Source organism: Ipomoea triloba, chromosome 1 (assembly GCF_003576645.1).
Source record: "Ipomoea triloba cultivar NCNSP0323 chromosome 1, ASM357664v1".
NCBI lineage: Eukaryota > Viridiplantae > Streptophyta > Magnoliopsida > Solanales > Convolvulaceae > Ipomoea > Ipomoea triloba.
In genome coordinates, this window is record NC_044916.1 from 17,099,588 (window position 1) to 17,108,568 (window position 8,981).

Consider the following 8,981-nt stretch of genomic DNA (forward strand, 5'->3'; position numbering starts at 1 on the left):
TTTTCTAGAAAAAGAACCAAAAACTCACTCGTTTTCCAAAGTACATCCAAACACCAATTTCCGAAAAATAACTCATTTTCCAAAAAATATTTTTCAGAAGTCATTTTCATGCTTTCCAAACACACCCTTAATTGCTCTTTCACATTCTGTGTTTGCCCTTATTAATTCATTCTCTATTAATTAATCTCAATATTTCTGAAACCATCTCATCCATCCAAATTTATAATTTGAATGGCTACAATTGTCCTTATGTTCTCATGTAGAAAGTGTTCGCAAATGTAGAAAGTGTTCTCATCATGTGAACGCAATAAGGGAAACATAATTTAAACAAATTTCAATAATATATATATATATATATATATATATATATATATATATATATATATATATATATATAANATATATATATATATATATATATATATATATATATATATATATATATATATATATAATACTTTATATTCTTATTTTTTTATGATAATAATTATACCAAAAAAATTGAATTATATATTTATTCAGAACCAGATACCTTACAGAATAATACCAACTAACCACATCGAATACGTACAGTTTTTGTTTTGCTTTAATTTCTTTTTTATTTTAAATTTGTGCTAATAAATAGCCATGGAAGTAATTATTACATACTACAAGGAAGTTTCTCCTTGAGTATGAGGGCAAGGGCAAACTACATCTGATCTCTTCGAGTGTTAAAATGGAAACAAATTTGAACCAATTTCACCATGATAATGGAGACAGGCAAAGTGAGTTGAAAGCCTTTGATGAGACCAAAGCTGGTGTGAAAGGTGTTGCAGTTAACAGAGAAAAGAGGGAAAGTGTATTTGATTGATTGAAGTAAACTATTACACAAGAGGAGATGCAGGCTTATTACAGAAGAGGAGATGCAGGTTTATATACAAGCTAGCTGTTGTGAGGTAGTTTACAGAAACAGAATGCAAGCAGAAAGTTAACAAACTAATGCTAACAAACTTAACTAATATTTGAGTTGGATTCAGGGTGCTGAACTGTATGTGTTGACACCCCCCGCAAGCTGGAAGATACATATTATTAATTTCAGCTTGAAAACAAAAACATGGAAGCTGATCTCTGCATAGCTGATTAGAGGTAGATACATGTAGCAGCTTTAGGACACCTTTCTGTAGCTTTTCCCTCACCAAGTGACAGTCTATTTCAATGTGCTTTGTCCTTTCGTGGAAAACAGGATTTTCAGCAATGGCAATAGCAGACTTGTTGTCACAATAGAGTAGGGCTGGAGAATTTTCTGCTATCCCTAGATCTTGCAGGATGTACAGTAGCCATTGAATCTCACATGCTGTAGAGGCTAAAGCTCTATATTCTGCTTCAGAAGAACTCCTGGAGATTGTAACCTGCTTTTTGGACTTCCAAGTGACCAATGAAGTGCCAAGAAATATGCAAAAGCCAGTGACAGATCTCCTAGTATCTAGGCAAGCAACCCAATCTGAATCAGTGAATCCTTTCAATTGTAAAGAGGAGCTTGCTGAGAAGAAGATACCTTGACCTGGGGCTGCCTTGATGTACCTTAGGACTCTATGAGCTGCTTGCATATGTACATCAGTGGGGTAGTCTAAGAACTGAGACAGTTGTTGGGTTGCATAACTGATATCAGGCCTTGTAATGGTTAGGTACAAAAGCTTTCCTACTAGCCTTCTGTACTGAGAAACATCTTCAAGTTTATTACCAGTTTCTCTGCTGAACTTGTTTGAAGTAACCATGGGAGTTCTAACTGGCTTGAAGTGTATGAAATATGTTTCTTCAAGAAGCTCTAATGCATATTTTCTTTGTGTCAAGGAAATGCCTGAACTGTTCCTTGCAATCTCCAATCCAAGAAAGAACCTTAAAGGCCCTAAGTCTTTAATATGAAAGACATTATCTAATTGCCTTTTGATATGCTGAACTTGCTCAGAATCAGGGCTTGTTATTGTTGGTCCCAAGGTTTATATCGATCAGAGAACTTGCTCTGATACCAATTGTTGGTCCCAAGGGGATGGGTACAAGTCTAGAGGGGGGGGGGTGAATAGACTTGTATAAGATTTTGCAAATCTTTTCAACCTCTCGTGTGTATTGAACTTAGGATGTTTAGGTTCGATACCTCACGAGGTGAAGACAAAGTTTTATGCGCAGCGGAAATGTTATCCCCTTTTAGTTAGCACGAGTTTGAGTTAGTTCGAGAAGTGCGTTTATATGCAGTGCAATCGAGAGGTTAGCGAGAGATAAAAACAGTAAGTAAATGCAAGAGAGATTTTTAAGTGGTTCGGCCAACCCGCCTACGTCCACTCTTCTTCCAGAAACTCCCTGGAAGGATTGCACTAAAAACTTCCCTTTTTAGTACAATATCGAGCGCTTGAGCTTTGATCACGAAGCCCGCCTCAAGCCTCAGGTTTTTCGCCCCGCTTCTTGTTACTCCACCTCTCGAGCACTTGACCTTTGATCACCAAGCCCGCGTCAAGCCTCAGGATCTTCACAAGACAGCTCCCAGGTTACTTCGCCTCTCCAAGGTCTTTCTCCCCGCTTCCAGCTACTCCACCTCTCGAGCACTTGACCTTTGATCACCAAGCCCGCGTCAAGCCTCAGGTTTCTTTCACTCGGACAGCTGCCAGGTTACTCCACCTCTCTTGCTTAATCCAAAGCAAGGTGTTTTTGGTTGTCACAGTTGTATGTAACAGACTCCAATCTGACCACAAGCTATCGTTGAATCAACTTCGATGTAGAGCAGCTTCGGCCACCTTCTGGATGTATAACAGTTTAAGCTTTGTAACTCTCTTGAAACACTAAGATGTGTTTTCTCGCTGTTTTGAATATCAGGATGATATTCCAAGTTAAGCACTTGCACTTGAACGTTTTAGACAGACACTTCTTAAGAATTTCGAACTTCTTCACTATCCCCCTTTTCTTCTGTGTCTTTACGTCCTTATATATGAGAGTAGAGGAATAATTCCGTTGGAGGGAAAATTATTCCGTTTGAAATTTGTCTCCCATGCTGATCATGGGTCTTGCGTATTTTTAGCATATTTCATGGAGTGGTGATCTTGTAACTTGAACCTCTTTGTCTTGTAGTGAATATTCCATAGTTCACTTTCTTGAGTCCATGCTCCACTTTTGTCTTTTGGTAAAAGTTACTCTTTTTATATTCCCATTATTCCTTGTTTGTAGGGAATCAGATCACTTCAGCATTGGTGCACCTTTTGACCGTTTGTGGTGGAAATCTGACGTGTCATCCATTTCCGCCCATTTTGAAATCTTCACGTTCGGCACCTCTTCATTGTTCCATCTCCATGATATTCTTCTTCTCCACACTTTAAGTAAGGCCGTCATTCAGCTTTGTTGGAGAGTTGTTAGTGTATCGAGACCAAGGTTGATATCTTGATTGCTTGATGTCTCGAACTCAAATATCGAGAGGTCTATCTCTCGAACTCTGTTTATGTCTCGAACTGGATAACTGTATCGAGAGGTCCTACCTCTCGAACTCTGCTTATGTCTCGAGACTTAGTTGATGTCTCGCAGACCCTTATTCCTCCAGTGTTGTCCCATGCCTTCTTCTGATCTGTCTATATGATTACAACACACGGGACTTCTAAGATGTTCAAACAAATTTACCTCAAGCTTAAATATTTTCCGAGTTGAGCTCAAAGTTACTCGGTTGTATTTTCGCTCTTGGTTTACTTGTCGAACTTACAGCGTTTTGCCTATGCGTCGAGACTCGGGGATTTCTACTTAACAGTTGGTATCATCAAAACCTATTACATGATGTTCCTAACAGTTATCACAACATCATCAACATACACAAGCAAAGCAATAAAACTGTCATCTCTTCCTTTAAGAAATAATGAAGAGTCAAATGAAGCTTGCCTGAAGCCCATATGCAGCAGCTGTTGGGACAATTTCACATTCCAATGTCTGCTTGCTTGTTCAGACCATATAGGCTCTTAACTAATCTGCACACTTGACCAGGTTTTTGGGGAGTGAAACCAGGAGGGAGTTTCATATAAACCTCTTCAACTAGATCCCCATGGAGGAAGGCATTGTTGACATCTAGTTGGTGCAGAGACCATCCTTTGATTGCAGCTACTGCCAATAGCATTCTGATGGTAGTTATCTTTGTAACAGGACTGAATGTGTCCAAGTAGTCTATACCAGGGGTTTGTATGTATCCTTTTGCAACCAACCTAGCTTTGTGCCTTTCTATGGTGCCATCAGCTTTGAGTTTGGTTTTATACACCCACTTGCAGCCTATGGGCTCCTTATTAGGAGGGAGGTCTGATAGTACCCATGTGTTGTTGGCTTGCAGAGCACTTATTTCATTTTCCATAGCCTTTCTCCAACAGTCTTCTTTGATTGCTTCATTATATGTCTTGGGTTCTTTGGCTACTAGAGCATTAACAACAAATGCTCTATACTTCTGAGATCGACTGTTGTAGGATAGAACATTAGAGATACTGTGTGGAGATGTTCTCTTAACAGTAGTATTCTGACAAGCATAATCACTGAGATAAGTAGGAATGGTCCTGATTCTGGTGGATCTCCTTGGCTGGGGTTCAATTGCTGATTCTGCAATGGGTTCCCCTTCTTGAACTGATGGCACTGATTGGGTTTGAATATCAGTGTCTTCTTGATTTTGCTGATGGCTCTCTGGACTGATGGTGGTGTCTTGCACCTGCTCCTCATTATTTGAGTAAATAACTCCTCCAGAGGGTAAAACAATATCAGTTTCCAAACTAGTTTCATCATTCAACTCATCTTGATTGTTTTGGAATGGAAATGAATTTTCATAAAAGCTAACATCCCTGGATAGGAATATTTCTTTAGTTTGCAGATCATACAGTTTATACCCCTTCACCCCATTGGCAAATCCTAAAAACATGCATTTTCTGGCTCTTGGAGAGAGCTTGCTTCTTTGGCAGCTGGGAATCATAGCAAAGGCTAGACAACAAAACACTCTGAGATGTTGATATTGTGGCACCTTGCCAAAGAGGAGCTGGTAAGGTATGTTGTTGTCTAGGGCAGTTGATGGAAGTCTATTAATTATATAGACTGCATGAAGGATACAGTCACCCCAGAAGGTCTCAGGCAAATGAGCTTGAATTCTAAGGGCCCTTGCAATGGCTAAGATATGGCCATGCTTTCTTTCCACAATACTATTTTGTTGAGGAGTGTATACACAAGATGTTTGATGGAGAATGCCCTTGGATTGATAGAATTCTTTCAAGATAAATTCCTTCCCATTGTCAGACCTCACACATTTGATTTTTTTGTCAAACTGAGTGTTAATTATTTCACAAAAGGCTTGTATCAACTGTTTAACCTCACTTTTGCACCTCATTAGGTATACCCAAGTAGCCCTACTGTGATCATCCACCAATGTAAGAAAATACTTGTAACCATAGATAGTGGGAATTTGATATGGTCCCCAAATGTCAGCATGCACAAGATCAAAGCAGTTAGCTGAAATATTAGAAATAGGCTTAAAAGGTAACCTTCTTTGTTTGGAGAAATGACAACAATCACATATGTTTGGTTTGTCATTACAAATTTCATTATCAATAGAATGTAGAATCCTAATTTTGCCTTCAGAGGCATGTCCCAACCTAGCATGCCAAAATTTACAGTTATTACAGTAGGTTTACAAGAAGTATAGGCAGGTAGAGCAAGCTGATAGAGTCCTCTCTTCAATTCAGCCATACCAATCATCCTCCCATGGAGTTGATCCTGTATAACACACTGATTAGAATGGAATAGGATGTTGCATTTAGATCTTCTTATAAGTTCACCCAAGGATATTAGATTGTAGTGAAAAATAGGCACAGAGAGAACACTGAATAAAACCAAGTCTGCTGTCAACTGAACTGTCCCAATGTGGGATACTTGGGCTTGGTGTCCATTAGGCAGATCAACAGATATTCCATGGACCTTCCTGGGATTGTTTAACAGGGTTACACTGCACACAATATGATGTGTAGCACCACTGTCTAAGATCCATATGTGTTCTGGTTCTGTCAAGGTATTATTAAAAGCAATAATCTTACCTTCCAGTTTAGCATCTGGAATGAAATTTGTAGCTATGGCATTGACTTGGGGCCCAGCCTGAAGAGGAGAACTGATGGCTTTATTATGCTGCATGAATTCCAAGAATCTATTGTAATCCTCTTGGTTGAAAGAGGAAGGATTAGCCTCTGAACTGGGGAGTTCTTGCAGGGTAGACTGAACCTGATTGACACTCCCCATCCCTTTTGGTCTTGGCTTCCAACCTGGGGGGTATCCATGCTTTTTGTAACATTTTTCTATAGTGTGACCAGTGTATCCACAGAAGCTGCACACTGGTTTTTGTTTCTGATTGGGGAAGAATCTCTTGTTCTCATGTTTTGTAAAAAAAACTCCTGCCCCTGTCAAGTTTTCATCCAGAACACTAGGTTCTCCACTGATTTCCCTTTCTTATTGAGAAATCATAGCAAAAGCCTCTCCAATGTCAGGTAATGGTTTCATTAACATGATCTGTCTCTTAGCATTGTTGAGATTATCATTTAGGCCAGTAAGAAAGGATGATAACATGTCACTTTCTATTTGTGCCCTAACCTTCTCAGAAATTTTACTGCCACATTCACATCTAGGTGAACGTTCACAGGCAGGTATGGGTCTCAACACAAACAATTCATCCCATAACAATTTAATCTGAGTGAAGTAGTCATTCACAGAGGATGTACCTTGTTTTGTTCTATAAATTTCAGATCGGATGTTCGCAATGCAAAACTCATCTTGCTGACTGAACCGCTTCTTCAAGTCCTTCCATACGCCCTCGGCAGTGTTAATCCAGAGCACACTTTGTCCAATGGTGGGGGAGACAGCCCTAAGAATCCATGACAGGACCATGGTATTGCATTGATCCCAGTAGAAGTATTTGGGGTCCGTTACGCCAGGAATTGCCAGAGATCCATTAACTAGAACCATCTTGTTCTTTGACCTTAGTGCCATCTCCATGGCTCTCGCCCATGGATGATAATTGGATATGCCTATCAATGGAACTGTTACGAGCTGCAACGAAGGGCTCTCATTGGGGTGAAGGTGAAGAGGATCAGTCCGATCCTTTGGATCATACGCTGTGAAGACTGGAGCCGGAACGAAACCTGCATTTTCTGCTTGAGCTACTGTTGGATTGGTTGCTGCCATTTGAGGACGAGTTGTGTTCACCATTGGTGTACGCCAGGCCATGATCTCATGGCTCTGATACCATGTTGGAGTTAACAGAGAAAAAAGGCAAAGTGTATTTGATTGAATGAAGTAAACTATTACAGAAGAGGAGATGTAGCCTTATATACAAGCTAGCTGTTGTGAGGTAGTTTACAGAAACAGAATGCAAACAGAAAGCTAACAAACTAATGCTAACAAACTTAACTAATATTTGAGTTGGATTCAGGGTGCTGAACTGTATGTGTTGACAAAAGGTCTTGTTGATGCTGGTATAACCAAACTCCTAAGAATCTTCATTCATCCAAAAACAACCCAAAATTCATCCAATATTTCCACTGCCAACATCCCAATCATAGACCTCCAAGGCCTTCATGGGAATGAGATGAAGCGTAGAGAAGTAGTTGAGGCAGTTGGAGAAGCATCTGAAACATGGGGTTTCTTCCAAGTGGTGAATCACGGGATCCCAGGTAATGTTTTGGAGGAAATCCTACGAGGGGTACGAGGATTCCATGAGCAAGATACGGAGGTGAAGAAGGAATGTATAGATTCCGTGTCTCTATTTTTTTTTAATTAGACCACGAACTGTTCTGAGTAGGCCCTAATGGTAAGAAACACGTTTAAGCTTATACCATACTCAGACTAATCCCCATTCGCATCAGACTGGCCCAATTAAGGGGCAGTTAGCTAGATTGAGTTTTCCATACGAGAGGGGTTCAAACTCCCGACTTCTCTTAAGGTATGAGAGCGCACGACCACGCCAAGCTAGGTGATTTTTGTATCTCTATTTATATTAGCCCCTTCTTTTCTAAACCAATTACCATACCATATATATATGCAGGGACATTGTTATCAAATACTCAAAAGAAGTTGAAAAACTGGGGGGTGTTTTATTTGAACTACTATCAGAAGCTTTAGGCCTACATCCAAACTATCTCAAAGACATTGAGTGCAACAAGGGGCTAGCTACTTTGGGGCATTACTACCCAGCCTGTCCAGAACCACACATCACTTTAAGCATGGGCCAACATGCTGATAACGGTTTTCTCACAATTTTGCTACAAGATGACCACATAGGTGGGCTTCAAGTTCTTCACCAGAACCAGTGGGTTGATGTTCCCCCTACTCCAGGAGTTCTAGTTGTCAACATTGGAGATCTTCTCAAGGCAAGCAGGACTGTTTAATTTGAACTTGTCTATTTAAATTTTTGTTGAAGCTTAAATTTGAACAAGTTTATTGACTCATTTTTTGAAACAAACAAATTGCTGTATTTTATTTTTCTGGTGGGCCCGCAGCTTGTGACAAATGGAAGGTTCAAGAGCTCGGAACACAGAGTGCTGGCTAGCCAATGTGGTCCGAGGATATCAGTGGCATGTTTCTTTAATACATTCTTGTTGCCATTGCCACGGCTTTATGGACCGATTAAGGAACTACTATCAGAGGAGAATCCACCCAAGTATAGGGAAACCACAGTTAAGGAGTTTTTAGCCCATTTTTATGCAAAGGGTCTTGATGGAACTTCTGCCTTGTTGCATTTCAGCCTCTGAAGTTGCACTCTCTTTACTATATGTTGGTAGGGTCACACTTGTGTGAGACCGTCTCACGGATCCTTATTCGTGAGACGAGTCGGGTCGGGTCGAAGCACCATGCAAATGTCATACTTATATGTGCAAATCTTATACTTATATGTTCAAATATAACACTAATCAAAAATACAATTTTTGTTACTTATAAGAGAAAAAGTAATACATTTTTCATAATAA

At 39.8% G+C, this 8,981-nt stretch overlaps 1 pseudogene; it reads left to right on the plus strand.

Annotated features, from left to right (window-relative positions):
• The first annotated feature begins 700 nt into the window (after positions 1-700).
• On the plus strand, positions 701-8,765 carry LOC115999939 (annotated as a pseudogene).
• The last annotated feature ends 216 nt before the right edge of the window (positions 8,766-8,981 follow it).